Source organism: Heterodontus francisci, unplaced genomic scaffold (assembly GCF_036365525.1).
Source record: "Heterodontus francisci isolate sHetFra1 unplaced genomic scaffold, sHetFra1.hap1 HAP1_SCAFFOLD_78_2, whole genome shotgun sequence".
Lineage (NCBI taxonomy): Eukaryota > Metazoa > Chordata > Chondrichthyes > Heterodontiformes > Heterodontidae > Heterodontus > Heterodontus francisci.
Genome location: NW_027142277.1, coordinates 2,124,805 through 2,149,146, shown reverse-complemented (window position 1 = coordinate 2,149,146; position 24,342 = coordinate 2,124,805).

Below are 24,342 nucleotides of genomic sequence, written 5' to 3'. Positions count from 1 at the left end.
TCCCCACACACTGAAACGCCTTCCCCACACACTGAATCCACTTCCCCACACACTGAAACCCCTTCGCCCCACACTGAAACCCCTTCCCCCCACACTGAAAACCTTCCCCAAACTCTGAAACCCCTTCATCACACACTGAAACCCCTTCATCACACACTGAAACCCTTCCCCACACACTGAAACCCCTTCCGCACACAGTGAAACACTTCCCCACACACTGAAAACACTTCCCCACACATGAAAACCCTTCCCCACACACTGAAACCCTTCCCCAGACACTGAAACCCCTTCCCCACACACTGAAACCCCTTCCCCACAAACTGAAGCCCTTCTGCACACAATGAAACACCTGCCGCACACACTGAAACCCCTTCTGCACACACTGAAACCCCTTCCCCACACACTGAAACCCCTTCCACACACACTGAAACCCCTTCATCACACACTGAAACCCTTCCCCACACACTGAAACCCCTTCCGCACACAGTGAAACACTTCCCCACACACTGAAAACACTTCCCCACACATGAAAACCCTTCCCCACACACTGAAACCCTTCCCCAGACACTGAAACCCCTTCCCCACACACTGAAACCCCTTCCCCACAAACTGAAGCCCTTCTGCACACAATGAAACACCTGCCGCACACACTGAAACCCCTTCTGCACACACTGAAACCCCTTCCCCACACACTGAAACCCCTTCCACACACACTGAAACACCTTCCCCACACACTGAAACCCCTTCCCCACACACTGAAACCCCTTCCGCACACAGTGAAACCCTTCCCCACACAATGAAACCCCTTCGCCACAAACTGAAACAGATCTCCACACACTGAAACATATCCCCACACACTGAAACGCCTTCCCCACACACTGAATCCACTTCCCCACACACTTAAACCCCTTCCCCCCGCACTGAAACCCATCCCCAAACTTCTGAAACCCCTTCATCACACACTGAAACCCCTTCATCACACACTGAAACCCTTCCCCACACACTGAAACCCCTTCCGCACACAGTGACACACTTCCCCACACACTGAAAACACTTCCCCACACATGAAAACCCTTCCACACACTGAAACAGATCCCCACACACTGAAACGCCTTCCCCACACTCTGAATCCACTTCCCCACACACTTAAACCCCTTCCCCCCACACTGAAACCCTTCCCCAAACTCTGAAAACCCTTCATCACACACTGAAACCCCTTCATCACACACTGAAACCCTTCCCCACACACTGAAACCCCTTCCGCACACAGTGACACACTTCCCCACACACTGAAAACACTTCCCCACACATGAAAACCCTTCCCCACACACTGAAACACATCCCCGCACACTGAAACGCCTTCCCCACAAACTGAATCCCCTTCCCCACACATTGAAACCCTTTCCCCCCACACATAAACCCTTCCCCACACTCTGAAACCCGTTCCCCAAACACTGAAACCCCTTCATCACACACTGAAACCCTTCTCCACACACTGAAACCCCTTCCGCATACAATGAAACACCTTCCCCACTCACTGAAACCCCTTCCCCAAACACTAAAACCCCTTCCCCACATACTGAAAACCCTTCCCCACACACTGAAACACCTTCCCCACACACTGAAACACCTTCCCCACACACTGAAACCCATTCCGCACACACTGAAACCCATCCCCACGCACTGAAACCCATCCCCACACACTGAAACCCATCCCCACACACTGAAACACCTTCCCCACACACTGAAACCCTTCCCCACACAATAAAACACATCCCCACACATTGAAAAACATCCCCACACACTGAAACACATCCCCACACACTGAAACCCCGTCCCCACACACTGTAACACATCCCCACACACTGAAACCCCTTCCCCACACACTGCAACACATCCCCGCACACTGAAACACCTTCCCCACACACTGACACCCCTTCCTACACACATTGAAACCCCTTCCGCACACAGTAAAACACATCCCCACACACTGAAACCCCTTCCGCACATACTGAAACCCCTCCCCACACACTGAAACCCTTCCCCACACACTGAAACCCCTTCCGCACACACTGAAACCCTTCCCCACACACTGAAACCCCTTCCCCACACTCTGAAACCTTTCCCCACACTCTGTAATCCTTCCCCACACACTGAAACGCTACCCCACACACTGAAGCCCCTTCCCCACACATTGAAACCCCTTCCCCACAAACTGAATACCCTTCTGCACACAATGAAACACCTGCCGCACACACTGAAACCCCTTCTGCACAAACTGAAACCCCTTACCCACACACTGAAACCCCTTCCACACACACTGAAACACCTTCCCCACACACTGAAACCCCTTCCCCACACACTGAAACTCCTTCCGCACACAGTGCAACCCTTCCCCACACACTGAAACCCCTTCGCAACAAACTGAAACAGATCTCCACACACTGAAACATATCCCCACACACTGAAACGCCTTCCCCACACACTGAATCCACTTCCCCACACACTGAAACCCCTTCGCCCCACACTGAAACCCCTTCCCCCCACACTGAAAACCTTCCCCAAACTCTGAAACCCCTTCATCACACACTGAAACCCCTTCATCACACACTGAAACCCTTCTCCACACACTGAAACACCTTCCCCACACACTGAAAACACTTCCCCACACATGAAAACCCTTCCCCACACACTGAAACCCTTCCCCAGACACTGAAACCCCTTCCCCACACACTGAAACCCCTTCCCCACAAACTGAAGCCCTTCTGCACACAATGAAACACCTGACGCACACACTGAAACCCCTTCTGCACACACTGAAACCCCTTCCCCACACACTGAAACCCCTTCCACACACACTGAAACACCTTCCCCACACACTGAAACCCCTTCCCCACACACTGAAACCCCTTCCGCACACAGTGAAACCCTTCCCCACACAATGAAACCCCTTCGCCACAAACTGAAACAGATCTCCACACACTGAAACATATCCCCACACACTGAAACGCCTTCCCCACACACTGAATCCAATTCCCCACACACTTAAACCCCTTCCCCCCACACTGAAACCCATCCCCAACCTTCTGAAACCCCTTCATCACACACTGAAACCCCTTCATCACACACTGAAACCCTTCCCCACACACTGAAACCCCTTCCGCACACAGTGACACACTTCCCCACACACTGAAAACACTTCCCCACACATGAAAACCCTTCCCCACACACTGAAACACATCCCCACACACTGAAACGCCTTCCCCACAAACTGAATCCCCTTCCCCACACATTGAAACCCTTTCCCCCAACATAGAAACCCTTCCCCACACTCTGAAACCCGTTCCCCAAACACTGAAACCCCGTCATCACACACTGAAACCCTTCTCCACACACTGAAACCCCTTCCGCATACAATGAAACACCTTCCCCACTCACTGAAACCCCTTCCCCAAACACTAAAACCCCTTCCCCACAAACTGAAAACCCTTCCCCACACACTGAAACACCTTCCCCACACACTGAAACACCTTCCCCACACACTGAAACCCATTCCGCACACACTGAAAACCATCCCCACACACTGAAACCCATCCCCACACACTGAAACCCATCCCCACACACTGAAACACCTTCCCCACACACTGAAACCCTTCCCCACACAAGAAAACACATCCCCACACATTGAAAAACATCCCCACACACTGAAACACATCCCCACACACTGAAACCCCGTCCCCACACACTGTAACACATCCCCACACACTGAAACCCTTTCCCCACACACTGCAACACATCCCCGCACACTGAAACACCTTCCCCACACACTGACACCCCTTCCTACACACATTGAAACCCCTTCCGCACACAGTAAAACACATCCCTACACACTGAAACCCCTTCCCCACACACTGAAACCCCTCCCCACACACTGAAACCCTTCCCCACACACTGAAACCCCTTCCGCACACACTGAAACACTTCCCCACACACTGAAACCCCTTCCCCACACTCTGAAACCTTACCCCGCACTCTGTAATCCTTCCCCACACACTGAAACACTTCCCCACACACTGAAGCCCCTTCCCCACACATTGAAACCCCTTCCCCACAAACTGAATACCCTTCTGCACACAATGAAACACCTGCCGCACACACTGAAACCCCTTCTGCACAAACTGAAACCCCTTACCCACACACTGAAACCCCTTCCACACACACTGAAACACCTTCCCCACACACTGAAACACCTTCCGCAAACAGTGCAACCCTTCCCCACACACTGAAACCCCTTCGCCACAAACTGAAACAGATCTCCACACACTGAAACATATCCCTACACACTGAAACGCCTTCCCCACACACTGAATCCACTTCCCAACACACTGAAACCCCTTCCACACAGACTGAAACACCTTCCCCCCACACTGAAACCCTTCCCCAAACTCTGAAACCCCTTCATCACACACTGTAACCCCTTCCCCACACACTGAAACCCCTTCCGCACACAGTGAAACACTTCCCCACAAACTGAAAACACTTCCCCACACATGAAAACCCTTCCCCACACACTGAAACACATCCCCACACACTGAAACGCCTTCCCCACAAACTGAATCCCCTTCCCCACACATTAAAACCCCTTCCCCCCACACAGAAACCCTTCCCCACACACTGAAACCCCTTCCTCACACACTGAAACCCTCCCCCCACACTCTGAAACCCCTTCCCCACTCACTGAAACCCCTTCCCCACACACTGGAACACCTTCCCCACGCACTGAAACACATCCCCACACACTGGAACCCCTTCCGCACACAGTGAAACACTTCCCCACACACTGAAAACACTTCCCCACACATGAAAACCCTTCCCCACACACTGAAACCCTTCCCCAGACACTGAAACCCCTTCCCCACACACTGAAACCCCTTCCCCACAAACTGAAGCCCTTCTGCACACAATGAAACACCTGCCGCACACACTGAAACCCCTTCTGCACACACTGAAACCCCTTCCCCACACACTGAAACCCCTTCCGCACACAGTGAAACACTTCCCCACAAACTGAAATCACTTCCCCACACATGAAAACCCTTCCCCACACACTGAAACACATCCCCACACACTGAAACGCCTTCCCCACAAACTGAATCCCCTTCCCCACACATTAAAACCCCTTCCCCCCACACAGAAACCCTTCCCCACACACTGAAACCCCTTCCTCACACACTGAAACCCTCCCCCCACACTCTGAAACCCCTTCCCCACTCACTGAAACCCCTTCCCCACACACTGGAACACCTTCCCCACGCACTGAAACACATCCCCACACACTGGAACCCCTTCCGCACACAGTGAAACACTTCCCCACACACTGAAAACACTTCCCCACACATGAAAACCCTTCCCCACACACTGAAACCCTTCCCCAGACACTGAAACCCCTTCCCCACACACTGAAACCCCTTCCCCACAAACTGAAGCCCTTCTGCACACAATGAAACACCTGCCGCACACACTGAAACCCCTTCTGCACACACTGAAACCCCTTCCCCACACACTGAAACCCCTTCCACACACACTGAAACACCTTCCCCACACACTGAAACCCCTTCCCCACACACTGAAACCCCTTCCGCACACAGTGAAACCCTTCCCCACACAATGAAACCCCTTCGCCACAAACTGAAACAGATCTCCACACACTGAAACATATCCCCACACACTGAAACGCCTTCCCCACACACTGAATCCACTTCCCCACACACTTAAACCCCTTCCCCCCACACTGAAACCCATCCCCAACCTTCTGAAACCCCTTCATCACACACTGAAACCCCTTCATCACACACTGAAACCCTTCCCCACACACTGAAACCCCTTCCGCACACAGTGACACACTTCCCCACACACTGAAAACACTTCCCCACACATGAAAACCCTTCCCCACACACTGAAACACATCCCCACATACTGAAACGCCTTCCCCACAAACTGAATCCCCTTCCCCACACATTGAAACCCTTTCCCCCAACATAGAAACCCTTCCCCACACTCTGAAACCCGTTCCCCAAACACTGAAACCCCGTCATCACACACTGAAACCCTTCTCCACACACTGAAACCCCTTCCGCATACAATGAAACACCTTCCCCACTCACTGAAACCCCTTCCCCAAACACTAAAACCCCTTCCCCACAAACTGAACACCCTTCCCCACACACTGAAACACCTTCCCCACACACTGAAACACCTTCCCCACACACTGAAACCCATTCCGCACACACTGAAACCCATCCCCACACACTGAAACCCATCCCCACACACTGAAACCCATCCCCGCACACTGAAACACCTTCCCCACACACTGAAACCCTTCCCCACACAATAAAACACATCCCCACACATTGTAAAACATCCCCACACACTGAAACACATCCCCACACACTGAAACCCCGTCCCCACACACTGTAACACATCCCCACACACTGAAACCCCTTCCCCACACACTGCAACACATCCCCGCACACTGAAACACCTTCCCCACACACTGACACCCCTTCCTACACACATTGAAACCCCTTCCGCACACAGTAAAACACATCCCTACACACTGAAACCCCTTCCCCACACACTGAAACCCCTCCCCACACACTGAAACCCTTCCCCACACACTGAAACCCCTTCCGCACAAACTGAAACCCTTCCCCACACACTGAAACCCCTTCCCCACACTCTGAAACCTTACCCCGCACTCTGTAATCCTTCCCCACACACTGAAGCACTTCCCCACACACTGAAGCCCCTTCCCCACACATTGAAACCCCTTCCCCACAAACTGAATACCCTTCTGCACACAATGAAACACCTGCCGCACACACTGAAACCCCTTCTGCACAAACTGAAACCCCTTACCCACACACTGAAACCCCTTCCACACACACTGAAACACCTTCCCCACACACTGAAACCCCTTCCCCACACACTGAAACACCTTCCGCAAACAGTGCAACCCTTCCCCACACACTGAAACCCCTTCGCCACAAACTGAAACATATCCCCACACACTGAAACGCCTTCCCCACACACTGAATCCACTTCCCAACACACTGAAACCCCTTCCACACACACTGAAACACCTTCCCCCCACACTGAAACCCTTCCCCAAACTCTGAAACCCCTTCATCACACACTGAAACCCCTTCATCACACACTGAAACCCTTCCCCACACACTGAAACCCCTTCCGCACACAGTGAAACACTTCCCCACACACTGAAAACACTTCCCCACACATGAAAACCCTTCCCCACACACTGAAACACATCCCCACACACTGAAACGCCTTCCCCACAAACTGAATCCCCTTCCCTACACATTAAAACCCCTTCCCCCCACACAGAAACCCTTCCCCACACACTGAAACCCCTTCCTCACACACTGAAACACTCCCCCCACACTCTGAAACCCCTTCCCCACTCACTGAAACCCCTTCCCCACACACTGGAACACCTTCCCCACGCACTGAAACACATCCCCACACACTGGAACCCCATCCCCACCCATTGAAACACATCCCCACACACTGAAAATCTTCCCCACACACTGTAACCCTTCCCCACACACTGAAACACTTCCCCACACACTGAAACCCCTTCCCCACACACTGAAACAACTTCCCCACATGCTGAAACCCCTTCCCCACACACTGAAACCCTTCCCCACACACTGAAACACATCCCCACACACTGAAACCCCGTCCCCACACACTGTAACACATTCCCACAAACTGAAACCCCTTCCCCACACACTGAAACACATCCCCGCACACTGAAACACCTTCCCCACACACTGAAACCCCTTTCCCACACACTGAAACCCTTTCCCACACACTGAAACCCCTTCCCCACAAACTGAAGCCCTTCTGCACACAATGAAACACCTGCCGCACACACTGAAACCCTTTCTGCACACACTGAAACCCCTTCCCCACACACTGAAACCCCTTCCACACACACTGAAACACCTTCCCCACACACTGAAACCCCTTCCCCACACACTGAAACCCCTTCCGCACACAGTGAAACCCTTCCCCACACAATGAAACCCCTTCGCCACAAACTGAAACAGATCTCCACACACTGAAACATATCCCCACACACTGAAACGCCTTCCCCACACACTGAATCCACTTCCCCACACACTTAAACCCCTTCCCCCCACACTGAAACACTTCCCCAAACTCTGAAACCCCTTCATCACACACTGAAACCCCTTCATCACACACTGAAACCCTTCCCCACACACTGAAACCCCTTCCGCACACAGTGACACACTTCCCCACACACTGAAAACACTTCCCCACACATGAAAACCCTTCCCCACACACTGAAACACATCCCCACACACTGAAACGCCTTCCCCACAAACTGAATCCCCTTCCCCACACATTGAAACCCTTTCCCCCCACACATAAACCCTTCCCCACACTCTGAAACCCGTTCCCCAAACACTGAAACCCCTTCATCACACACTGAAACCCTTCTCCACACACTGAAACCCCTTCCGCATACAATGAAACACCTTCCCCACTCACTGAAACCCCTTCCCCAAACACTAAAACCCCTTCCCCACATACTGAAAACCCTTCCCCACACACTGAAACACCTTCCCCACACACTGAAACACCTTCCCCACACACTGAAACCCATTCCGCACACACTGAAACCCATCCCCACGCACTGAAACCCATCCCCACACACTGAAACCCATCCCCACACACTGGAACACCTTCCCCACACACTGAAACCCTTCCCCACACAATAAAACACATCCCCACACATTGAAAAACATCCCCACACACTGAAACACATCCCCACACACTGAAACCCCGTCCCCACACACTGTAACACATCCCCACACACTGAAACCCCTTCCCCACACACTGCAACACATCCCCGCACACTGAAACACCTTCCCCACACACTGCACCCCTTCCTACACACATTGAAACCCCTTCCGCACACAGTAAAACACATCCCCACACACTGAAACCCCTTCCCCACACACTGAAACCCCTCCCCACACACTGAAACCCTTCCCCACACACTGAAACCCCTTCCGCACACACTGAAACCCTTCCCCACACACTGAAACCCCTTCCGCACACAGTGAAACACTTCCCCACACACTGAAAACACTTCCCCACACATGAAAACCCTTCCCCACACACTGAAACCCTTCCCCAGACACTGAAACCCCTTCCCCACACACTGAAACCCCTTCCCCACAAACTGAAGCCCTTCTGCACACAATGAAACACCTGCCGCACACACTGAAACCCCTTCTGCACACACTGAAACCCCTTCCCCACACACTGAAACCCCTTCCACACACACTGAAACACCTTCCCCACACACTGAAACCCCTTCCCCACACACTGAAACCCCTTCCGCACACAGTGAAACCCTTCCCCACACAATGAAACCCCTTCGCCACAAACTGAAACAGATCTCCACACACTGAAACATATCCCCACACACTGAAACGCCTTCCCCACACACTGAATCCACTTCCCCACACACTTAAACCCCTTCCCCCCACACTGAAACACTTCCCCAAACTCTGAAACCCCTTCATCACACACTGAAACCCCTTCATCACACACTGAAACCCTTCCCCACACACTGAAACCCCTTCCGCACACAGTGACACACTTCCCCACACACTGAAAACACTTCCCCACACATGAAAACCCTTCCCCACACACTGAAACACATCCCCACACACTGAAACGCCTTCCCCACAAACTGAATCCCCTTCCCCACACATTGAAACCCTTTCCCCCCACACATAAACCTTTCCCCACACTCTGAAACCCGTTCCCCAAACACTGAAACCCCTTCATCACACACTGAAACCCTTCTCCACACACTGAAACCCCTTCCGCATACAATGAAACACCTTCCCCACTCACTGAAACCCCTTCCCCAAACACTAAAACCCCTTCCCCACATACTGAAAACCCTTCCCCACACTCTGAAACCTTTCCCCACACTCTGTAATCCTTCCCCACACACTGAAACACTACCCCACACACTGAAGCCCCTTCCCCACACATTGAAACCCCTTCCCCACAAACTGAATACCCTTCTGCACACAATGAAACACCTGCCGCACACACTGAAACCCCTTCTGCACAAACTGAAACCCCTTACCCACACACTGAAACCCCTTCCACACACACTGAAACACCTTCCCCACACACTGAAACCCCTTCCCCACACACTGAAACTCCTTCCGCACACAGTGCAACCCTTCCCCACACACTGAAACCCCTTCGCAACAAACTGAAACAGATCTCCACACACTGAAACATATCCCCACACACTGAAACGCCTTCCCCACACACTGAATCCACTTCCCCACACACTGAAACCCCTTCGCCCCACACTGAAACCCCTTCCCCCCACACTGAAAACCTTCCCCAAACTCTGAAACCCCTTCATCACACACTGAAACCCCTTCATCACACACTGAAACCCTTCCCCACACACTGAAACCCCTTCCGCACACAGTGAAACACTTCCCCACACACTGAAAACACTTCCCCACACATGAAAACCCGTCCCCACACACTGAAACCCTTCCCCAGACACTGAAACCCCTTCCCCACACACTGAAACCCCTTCCCCACAAACTGAAGCCCTTCTGCACACAATGAAACACCTGCCGCACACACTGAAACCCCTTCTGCACACACTGAAACCCCTTCCCCACACACTGAAACCCCTTCCACACACACTGAAACACCTTCCCCACACACTGAAACCCCTTCCCCACACACTGAAACCCCTTCCGCACACAGTGAAACCCTTCCCCACACAATGAAACCCCTTCGCCACAAACTGAAACAGATCTCCACACACTGAAACATATCCCCACACACTGAAACGCCTTCCCCACACACTGAATCCACTTCCCAACACACTTAAACCCCTTCCCCCCACACTGAAACCCATCCCCAAACTTCTGAAACCCCTTCATCACACACTGAAACCCCTTCATCACACACTGAAACCCTTCCCCACACACTGAAACCCCTTCTGCACACAGTGACACACTTCCCCACACACTGAAAACACTTCCCCACACATGAAAACCCTTCCCCACACACTGAAACACATCCCCACACACTGAAACGCCTTCCCCACAAACTGAATCCCCTTCCCCACACATTGAAACCCTTTCTCCCAACATAGAAACCCTTCCCCACACTCTGAAACCCGTTCCCCAAACACTGAAACCGCGTCATCACACACTGAAACCCTTCTCCACACACTGAAACCCCTTCCGCATACAATGAAACACCTTCCCCACTCACTGAAACCCCTTCCCCAAACACTAAAACCCCTTCCCCACATACTGAAAACCCTTCCCCACACACTGAAACACCTTCCCCACACACTGAAACACCTTCCCCACACACTGAAACCCATTCCGCACACACTGAAACCCATCCCCACACACTGAAACCCATCCCCACACACTGAAACACCTTCCCCACACACTGAAACCCTTCCCCACACAATAAAACACATCCGAACACATTGAAAAACATCCCCACACACTGAAACACATCCCCACACACTGAAACCCCGTCCCCACACACTGTAACACATCCCCACACACTGAAACCCCTTCCCCACACACTGCAACACATCCCCGCACACTGAAACACCTTCCCCACACACTGACACCCCTTCCTACACACATTGAAACCCCTTCCGCACACAGTAAAACACATCCCTACACACTGAAACCCCTTCCCCACACACTGAAACCCCTCCCCACACACTGAAACCCTTCCCCACACACTGAAACCCCTTCCGCACACACTGAAACACTTCCCCACACACTGGAACACCTTCCCCACGCACTGAAACACATCCCCACACACTGGAACCCCATCCCCACACATTGAAACACATCCCCACACACTGAAAATCTTCCCCACACACTGTAACCCTTCCCCACACACTGAAACACTTCCCCACACACTGAAACCCCTTCCCCACACACTGAAACAACTTCCCCACATGCTGAAACCCCTTCCCCACACACTGAAACCCTTCCCCACACACTGAAACACATCCCCACACACTGAAACCCCGTCCCCACACACTGTAACACATTCCCACAAACTGAAACCCCTTCCCACACACTGAAACACATCCCCGCACACTGAAACACCTTCCCCACACACTGAAACCCCTTTCCCACACACTGAAACCCCTTCCGCACACAGTGAAACCCTTCCCCACACAATGAAACCTCTTCGCCACAAACTGAAACAGATCTCCACACACTGAAACATATCCCCACACACTGAAACGCCTTCCCCACACACTGAATCCACTTCCCCACACACTTGAACCCCTTCCCCCCACACTGAAACCCTTCCCCAAACTCTGAAACCCCTTCATCACACACTGAAACCCCTTCATCACTCACTGAAACCCTTCCCCACACACTGAAACCCCTTCCGCACACAGTGACACACTTCCCCACACTCTGAAAACACTTCCCCACACATGAAAACCCTTCCCCACACACTGAAACACATCCCCACACACTGAAACGCCTTCCCCACAAACTGAATCCCCTTCCCCACACATTGAAACCCTTTCCCCCCACACATAAACCCTTCCCCACACTCTGAAACCCGTTCCCCAAACACTGAAACCCCTTCATCACACACTGAAACCCTTCTCCACACACTGAAACCCCTTCCGCATACAATGAAACACCTTCCCCACTCACTGAAACCCCTTCCCCAAACACTAAAACCCCTTCCCCACATACTGAAAACCCTTCCCCACACACAGAAACACCTTCCCCACACACTGAAACACCTTCCCCACACACTGAAACCCATTCCGCACACACTGAAACCCATCCCCACGCACTGAAACCCATCCCCACACACTGAAACCCATCCCCACACACTGAAACACCTTCCCCACACACTGAAACCCTTCCCCACACAATAAAACACATCCCCACACATTGAAAAACATCCCCACACACTGAAACACATCCCCACACACTGAAAACCCGTCCCCACACACTGTAACACATCCCCACACACTGAAACCCCTTCCCCACACACTGCAACACATCCCCGCACACTGAAACACCTTCCCCACACACTGACACCCCTTCCTACACACATTGAAACCCCTTCCGCACACAGTAAAACACATCCCCACACACTGAAACCCCTTCCCCACACACTGAAACCCCTCCCCACACACTGAAACCCTTCCCCACACACTGAAACGCCTTCCGCACACACTGAAACCCTTCCCCACACACTGAAACCCCTTCCCCACACTCTGAAACTTTTCCCCACACTCTGTAATCCTTCCCCACACACTGAAACACTTCCCCACACACTGAAGCCCCTTCCCCACACATTGAAACCCCTTCCCCACAAACTGAATACCCTTCTGCACACAATGAAACACCTGCCGCACACACTGAAACCCCTTCTGCACAAACTGAAACTCCTCACCCACACACTGAAACCCCTTCCACACACACTGAAACACCTTCCCCACACACTGAAACCCCTTCCCCACACACTGAAACTCCTTCCGCACACAGTGCAACCCTTCACCACACACTGAAACCCCTTCGCCACAAACTGAAACAGATCTCCACACACTGAAACATATCCCCACACACTGAAACGCCTTCCCCACACACTGAATCCACTTCCCCACACACTGAAACCCCTTCGCCCCACACTGAAACCCCTTCCCCCCACACTGAAACCCCTTCCGCACACAGTGAAACACTTCCCCACACACTGAAAACACTTCCCCACACATGAAAACCCTTCCCCACACACTGAAACACATCCCCACACACTGAAACGCCTTCCCCACAAACTGAATCCCCTTCCCCATACATTAAAACCCCATCCCCCCACACAGAAACCCTTCCCCACACTCTGAAACCCGTTCCCCAAACACTGAAACCCCTTCATCACACACTGAAACCCTTCCCCACTCACTGAAACCCCTTCCGCATACAATGAAACACCTTCCCCACTCACTGAAACCCCTTCCCCTCACACTAAAACCCCTTCCCCACAGACTTAAATCCCTACCCCACACACTGAAACACCTTCCCCACACCCTGAAACACCTTCCCCACACACTGAAACCCATCCCCACACACTGAAACACCTTCCGCACACACTGAAACCCTTCCCCACACAATAAAACACATCCCCACACATTGAAACACATCCGCACACACTGAAACACCTTCCCCACACACTGCAATCCCTTCCCCACACACTGAAACACCTTCCCCACAGACTGAAAAACCTTCCCCACACTCTGACATCCCTTCCCCACACACCGAAACCCTTCCCCACACTCTGAAACCCCTTCCCCAAACACTGAAACACCTTCCCCAAACACTGAAACCCCTTCCCCACACACTGAAACAACTTCGCCACTCACTGAAACCCCTTCCACACACACTGAAACACCTTCCCCACACACTGAAACCCCTTCCCCACACACTGAAACTCCTTCCGCACACAGTGCAACCCTTCCCCACACACTGAAACCCCTTCGACGCAAACTGAAACAGATCTCCACACACTGAAACATATCCCCACACACTGAAACGCCTTCCCCACACACTGAATCCACTTCCCCACACACTGAAACCCCTTCGCCCCACACTGAAACCCCTTCCCCCCACACTGAAACCCCTTCCGCACACAGTGAAACACTTCCCCACACACTGAAAACACTTACCCACACATGAAAACCCTTCCCCACACACTGAAACACATCCCCACACACTGAAACGCCTTCCCCACAAACTGAATCCCCTTCCCCACACATTAAAACCCCTTCCCCCCACACAGAAACCCTTCCCCACACTCTGAAACCCGTTCCCCAAACACTGAAACCCCTTCATCACACACTGAAACCCTTCCCCACACACTGAAACCCCTTCCGCATACAATGAAACACCTTCCCCACTCACTGAAACCCCTTGCCCTCACACTAAAACCCCTTCCCCACAGACTTAAAACCCTACCCCACACACTGAAACACCTTCCCCACACACTGAAACACCTTCCCCACACACTGAAACCCATCCCCACACACTGAAACACCTTCCGCACACACTGAAACCCTTCCCCACACAATAAAACACATCCCCACACATTGAAACACATCCGCACACACTGAAACACCTTCCCCACACACTGCAATCCCTTCCCCACACACTGAAACACCTTCCCCACAGACTGAAAAACCTTCCCCACACTCTGACATCCCTTCCCCACACACCGAAACCCTTCCCCACACTCTGAAACCCCTTCCCCAAACACTGAAACACCTTCCCCAAACACTGAAACCCCTTCCCCACACACTGAAACAACTTCGCCACTCACTGAAACCCCTTCAGCACACACAGAAACCCATCCCCACACACTGAAACACCTTCACCAAACATTGAAACCCCATCCGTACACACTGAAACCCCTTCCCCACACACTGAAACCCATCCCCACACACTGAAACACATCCCCACACACTGAAACACCTTCCCACACACTGAAACCCTTCCCCACACACTCAAACAAATCCCCACACACTGAAACACATCCCCACACACTGAAACACCTTCCCCACACACTGAAACACCTTCCCCACACACTGAAACCCCTTCCCCAAACACTGAAACACATCCGCCCACACTGGAACCCCTTCCCCACGCACTGAAACACATCCCCACACACTGAAACCCCATCCCCACACACTGAAACCGCATCCCCACACACTGAAAATCTTCCCCACACACTGTAACCCTTCCCCACACACAAACACTTCCCCACACACTGAAACCCCATCCCCACTCACTGAAACCCTTCCCCACACACTGAAACTCATCCCCACACACTGAAACCCCGTCCCCACACACTGAAACACATCCCCACACACTGAAACCCCTTCCCCACACACTGAAACACATCCCCACACACTGCAACACCTTCCCCACACACTGAAACCCCTTCCTACACACTGAAACCCCTTCCGCACACAGTGAAACACATCCCCACACACTGAAACCCCTTCCCCACACACTGAAACACATTCCCCACACACTGAAACCCTTCCCCACACACTGAAACCCCTTCTGCACACACTGAAACCCTTCCCCACACACTGAAACCCCTTCACCACACACTGAAACCCCGTCCCCACACTCTGTAATCCTTCCCCACACACTGATACACTTTCCCACACACTGAAACCCCTTCACCACACAGTGAAGACCCTTCCCCACACATTAAAACCCCTTCCCCACACACTGAAACCCTTTCCCACAAACTGAAACCCCTTCCCCACACACTGAAGCCCTACCCCACACACTGAAACCCCTTCCCCACATACTGAAACCCCTTCCCCACACACTGAAACACCTTCCCACAGACTGAAACCCCTTCTGCACACATTTAAACCATTCCCCAAACACAGAAACCCCCTCCCCACACACTGAAACCCCTTCCCCACACATCTGAATATCCTTCCGCACAGAATGAAACACCTTCCCCACACAATGAAACACCTTCCCCACGCACTGAATCCCCTTCCCCACACACTGAAACCCCTTCCGCACACAATGAAACACCTTCCCCACACACTGAAACACCTGCCGCACACACTGAAACCACTTCCGGACAAACTGAAACCCCTTCCCCACACAATGAAACCCCTTGCCCAAACACTGAAACCCCTTCCACACACACTGAAACACCTTCCCCACACACTGAAACCCCTTCCCCACACACTGAAACACCTTCCCCACACACTGAAACCCCTTCCCCACACACTGAAACCCCTTCCGCACACAGTGAAACCATTCCCCACACACTGAAACCCCTTACCCACAAACTGAAACAGATCTCCACACACTGAAACATATCCCCACACACTGAAACGCCTTCCCCACACATTGAATCCACTTCCCCACACACTGAAACTCCTTCCCCCCACACTGAAACCCTTCCCCAAACTCTGAAACCCCTTCCCCACACACTGAAACCCCTTCCTCACACACTGAAACCATCCCCCCACACTCTGAAACCCCTTCCCCACTCACTGAAACCCCTTCCCCACACACTGGAACACCTTCCCCACGCACTGAAACACATCCCCACACACTGAAACCCCATCCCCACACATTGAAACACATCCCCACACACTGAAAACTTTCCCCACACACTGTAACCCTTCCCCACACACTGAAACACTTCCCCACACACTGAAACCCCTTCCCCACACACTGAAACAACTTCCCCACATGCTGAAACCCCTTCCCCACACACTGAAACCCTTCCCCGCACACTGAAACACATCCCCACACACTTAAAACCCCGTCCCCACACACTGTAACACATTCCCACACACTGAAACCCCTTCCCCACACACTGAAACACATCCCCGCACACTGAAACCCCTTCCCCACACACTGAAACACATCCCCACACACTGAAACCCATTCTCCACACACTGAAACACATCCCCACACACTGAAACCCTTTCCCCACACACTGAAACACATCCCCACACACTGAAACACCTTCCCCACACACTGAAACCCCTTCCCCACACACTGAAACCCCTTCCGCATACAGTGCAACCCTTCCCCACACACTGAAACACCTTCCCCACACACTTCAATCACCTTCCCCACACACTGAAACCCATCGCCACACCCTGAAATCCCTTCCGCACACACTGAAACACTTCCCCACACACTGAAATCCCTTCTGCACACACTGAAACCCCGTCCCCACACACTGTATTCCTTCCCCACACACTGAAAGACTTCCCCACACACTGAAACACATCCCCACACACTGAAACCCCGTCCCCACACACTGTAACACATCCCCACACACTGGAACCCCTTCCCCACGCACTGAAACACATCCCCACACACTGAAACCCAATCCCCACACACTGAAACACATCCCCACACACTGAAAATCTTCCCCACACACTGTAACCCTTCCCCAAACACTGAAACACTTCCCCACACACTGAAACACCTTCCCCACACACTGAAACACCTTCCCCACACACTGAAACCCCTTCCCCAAACACTGAAACACATCCGCACACACTGGAACCCCTTCCCCACGCACTGAAACACATCCCCACATACTGGAACCCCATCCCCACCCACTGAACCCGCATCCCCACACACTGAAAATCTTCCCCACACACTGTAACCCTTCCCCACACACTGAAACACTTCCCCACACACTGAAACCCCTTCCCCACACACTGAAACACCTACCCCACACACTGAAACCCCTTCCCCACACACTGAAACCCTTCCCCACACACTGAAACTCATCCCCACACACTGAAACCCAGTCCCCACACACTGCAACACCTTCCCCACACACCAAAACCCCTTCCTACACACTGAAACCCCTTCCGCACACAGTGAAACACATCCCCACACACTGAAACCCCTTCCCCACACACTGAAACACATTCCCCACACACTGAAACCCCTTCCCCACACACTGAAACACCTTCCCCACACACTGAAACCCATTCCGCACACACTGAAACCCATCCCCACGCACTGAAACCCATCCCCACACACTGAAACCCATCCCCACACACTGAAACACCTTCCCCACACTCTGAAACCCTTCCCCACACAATAAAACACATCCCCACACATTGAAACACATCCCCACACACTGAAACACATCCCCACACACTGAAACCCCGTCCCCACACACTGTAACACATCCCCACACACTGAAACCCCTTCCCCACACACTGCAACACATCCCCGCACACTGAAACACCTTCCCCACACACTGACACCCCTTCCTACACACATTGAAACCCCTTCCGCACACAGTAAAACACATCCCCACACACTGATACCCATTCCCCACACGCTGAAACCCCTCCCCACACACTGAAACCCTTCCCCACACACTGAAACCCCTTCCGCACACACTGAAACCCTTCCCCACACACTGAAACCCCTTCCCCACACTCTGAAACCTTTCCCCACACTCTGTAATCCATCCCCACACACTGAAACACTTCCCCACACACTGAAGCCCCTTCCCCACACATTGAAACCCCTTCCCCACAAACTGAATACCCTTCTGCACACAATGAAACCCCTTACCCACACACTGAAACCACTTCCACACACACTGAAACCCTTCCCCACACACTGAAACCCCTTCCGCACACAGTGAAACACTTCCCCACACACTGAAAACACTTCCCCACACATGAAAACCCTTCCCCACACACTGAAACACATCCCCACACACTGAAACGCCTTCCCCACAAACTGAATCCCCTTCCCCACACATTAAAACCCCTTCCCCCCACACAGAAACCCTTCCGCATACAATGAAACACCTTCCCCACTCACTGAAACCCCTTCCCCTCACTCTAAAACCCCTTCCCCACAGACTTAAAACCCTTCCCCACACACTGAAACACATCCCCACACACTGAAACACCTTCCCCACACACTGAAACCCATCCCCACACACTGAAACACCTTCCGCACACACTGAAACCCTTCCCCACACAATAAAACGCATCCCCACACATTGAAACACATCCGCACACACTGAAACACCTTCCCCACACACTGCAATCCCTTCCCCACACACTGAAACACCTTCCCCACAGACTGAAAAACCTTCCCCACACTCTGACATCCCTTCCCCACACACCGAAACCCTTCCCCACACTCTGAAACCCCTTCCCCAAACACTGAAACACCTTCCCCAAACACTGAAACCCCTTCCCCACACACTGAAACAACTTCGCCACTCACTGAAACCCCTTCAGCACACACAGAAACCCATCCCCACACACTGAAACCCCACCTCCACTCACTGAAACCCCTTCCCCACACACTGAATCCCCTCCCCACACACTGAAACACATCCCCACACACTGAAACACCTTCACCACACACTGAAACCCCATCCGCACACACTGAAACCCCTTCCCCACACACTGAAACCCATCCCCACACACTGAAACACATCCCCACACACTGAAACACCTTCCCACACACTGAAACCTTTCCCCACACACTCAAACAAATCGCCACCCACTGAACCCGCATCCCCACACACTGAAAATCTTCCCCACACACTGTAACCCTTCCCCGCACACTGAAACACTTCCCCACACACTGAAACCCCTTCCCCACACACTGAAACACCTACCCCACACACTGAAACCCCTTCCCCACACACTGAAACCCTTCCCCACACACTGAAACTCATCCCCACACACTGAAACCCCGTCCCCACACACTGCAACACCTTCCCCACACACTGAAACCCCTTCCTACACACTGAAACCCTTTCCGCACACAGTGAAACACATCCCCACACACTGAAACCCCTTCCGCACACACTGAAACACATTCCCCACACACTGAAACCCCTTCCCCACACACTGAAACACCTTCCCCACACACTGAAACCCATTCCGCACACACTGAAACCCATCCCCACCCACTGAAACCCATCCCCACACACTGAAACCCATCCCCACACACTGAAACACCTTCCCCACACACTGAAACCCTTCCCCACACAATAAAACACATCCCCACACATTGAAACACATCCCCACACACTGAAACACATCCCCACACACTGAAACCCCGTCTCCACTCACTGTAACACATCCCCACACACTGAAACTCCTTCCCCACACACTGCAACACATCCCCGCACACTGAAACACCTTCCCCACACACTGACACCCCTTCCTACACACATTGAAACCCCTTCCGCACACAGTAAAACACATCCCCACACACTGAAACCCCTTCCCCACACACTGAAACCCCTCCCCACACACTGAAACCCTTCCCCACACACTGAAACCCCTTCCGCACACACTGAAACCCTTCCCCACACACTGAAACCCCTTCCCCACACTCTGAAATATTTCCCCACTCTCTGTAATCCTTCCCCACACACTGAAACACTTCCCCACACACTGAAGCCCCTTCCCCACACATTGAAACCCCTTCCCCACAAACTGAATACCCTTCTGCACACAATGAAACACCTGCCGCACACACTGAAACCACTTCTGCACAAACTGAAACCCCTTACCCACACACTGAAACCCCTTCCACACACACTGAAACACCTTCCCCACACACTGAAACCACTTCCCCACACACGGAAACTCCTTCCGCACACAGTGCAACCCTTCCCCACACACTGAAACCCCTTCGCCATAAACTGAAACAGATCTCCACACACTGAAACATATCCCCACACACTGAAACGCCTTCCCCACACACTGAATCCACTTCCCCACACACTGAAACCCCTTCGCCCCACACTGAAACCCCTTCCCCCCACACTGAAACCCTTCCCCAAACTCTGAAACCCCTTCATCACCCACTGACACCCCTTCATCACACACTGAAACCCTTCCCCACACACTGAAACCCCTTCCGCACACAGTGAAACACTTCCCCACACACTGAAAACACTTCCCCACACATGAAAACCCTTCCCCACACACTGAAACACATCCCCACACACTGAAACGCCTTCCCCACAAACTGAATCCCCTTCCCCACACATTAAAACCCCTTCCCCCCACACAGAAACCCTTCCCCACACTCTGAAACCCGTTCCCCAAACACTGAAACCCCTTCATCACACACTGAAACCCTTCCCCACACACTGAAACCCCTTCCGCATACAATGAAACACCTTCCCCACTCACTGAAACCCCTTCCCCTCTCACTAAAACCCCTTCCCCACAGACTTAAAACCCTTCCCCACACACTGAAACACCTTCCCCACACACTGAAACACGTTCCCCACACACTGAAACCCATCCCCACACACTGAAACACCTTCCGCACACACTGAAACCCTTCCCCACACAATAAAACCTTCCCCACACACTGAAACCCCTTCCGCATACAATGAAACACCTTCCCCACTCACTGAAACCCCTTCCCCTCACACTAAAATCCCTTCCACACAGACTTAAATCCCTTCTCCACACACTGAAACACCTTCCCCTCAGACTGAAAAACCTTCCCCACACTCTGACATCCCTTCCCCACACACCGAAACCCTTCCCCACACTCTGAAACCCCTTCCCCAAACACTGAAACACCTTCCCCAAACACTGAAACCCCTTCCCCACACACTGAAACAACTTCGCCACTCACTGAAACCCCTTCAGCACACACAGAAACCCATCACCACACACTGAAACCCCACCCCCACACACTGAAACCCCTTCCCCACACACTGAATCCCCTTCCCCACACACTGAAACACATCCCCACACACTGAAACTCATTCACCACACACTGAAACCCCATCCGCACACACTGAAACCCCTTCCCCACACACTGAAACCCATCCCCACACACTGAAACGCATCCCCACACACTGAAACACCTTCCCACACACTGAAACCCTTCCCCACACACTCAAACAAATCCCCACACACTGAAACACATCCCCACACACTGAAACACCTTCCCCACACACTGAAACACCTTCCCCACACACTGTAACACCTTCCCCACACACCGAAACACTTCCCCACACACTGAAATACCTTCCGCACACACTGAAACACCTTCCCCACACACTGAAACCGCTTCCCCACACACTGAAACCCTTTCCCACACACTGAAACCCCTTCTCCACACACTGAAGCCCTTCCCCACACACTGAAGCCCTTCCCCACACACTGAAACAACTTCCCCACACACTGAAACCCCTTCTTCACTCAGTTAAACCCTTCCACACACACTGAAACCCCCTCCCCACACACGGAATCCCCTTCCCCACTCACTGAATACCCTTCTGCACACAATGAAACACCTGCCGCACACACTGAAACCCCTTCTGCACACACTGAAACCCCTTCCCCACACACTGAAACCCCTTCCACACACACTGAAACACCTTCCCCACACACTGAAACCCCTTCCCCACACACTGAAACCCCTTCCGCACACAGTGAAACCCTTCCCCACACACTGAAACCCCTTACCCACAAACTGAAACAGATCTCCACACACTGAAACATATCCCCACACACTGAAACGCCTTCCCCACACACTGAATCCCGTTCCCTACACATTGAAACCCCTTCCACCCACACAGAAACCCTTCCCCACACTCTGAAACCCCTTCATCACACACTGAAACCCCTTCGCCACAAACTGAAACAGATCTCCACACACTGAAACATATCCCCACACACTGAAACGCCTTCCCCACACACTGAATCCCCTTCCCCACACACTGAAAACACTTCCCCACACATGAAAACCCTTCCCCACACACTGAAACACATCCCCACACACTGAAACGCCTTCCCCACAAACTGAATCCCCTTCCCCACACATTGAAACCCATTCCCCCCACACAGAAACCCTTCCCCACACTCTGAAACCCGTTCCCCAAACTCTGAAACCCCTTCATCACAAACTGAAACCCTTCTCCACACACTGAAACCCCTTCCGCATACAATGAAACACCTTCCCCACTCACTGAAACCCCTTCCCCACACACTAAAACCCCTTCCCCACATACTGAAAAACCTTCCCCACACAATAAAATACATCCCCACACATTGAAACACATCCCCACACACTGAAACACATCCCCACACACTGAAATCCCGTCCCCACACACTGTAACACATCCCCACACACTGAAACACCTTCCCCACACACTGAAACCCCTTCCTACACACTGAAACCCCTTCGGCACACAGTAAAACACATCCCCACACACTGAAACCCCTTACCCACACACTGAAACCCTTCCCCACACATTGAAACCCCTTCCACCCACACAGAAACCCTTCACCACACTCTGAAACCCCTTCATCACACACTGAAACCCCTTCGCCACAAACTGAAACAGATCTCCACACACTGAAACATATCCCCACACACTGAAACGCCTTCCCCACACACTGACTCCCCTTCCCCACACACTGAAAACACTTCCCCACACATGAAAACCCTTCCCCACACACTGAAACACATCCCCACACACTGAAACGCCTTCCCCACAAACTGAATCCCCTTCCCCACACATTGATACCCCTTCCCCCCACACATAAACCCTTCCCCACACTCTGAAACCCGTTCCCCAAACACTGAAACCCCTTCATCACACACTGAAACCCTTCTCCACACACTGAAACTCCTT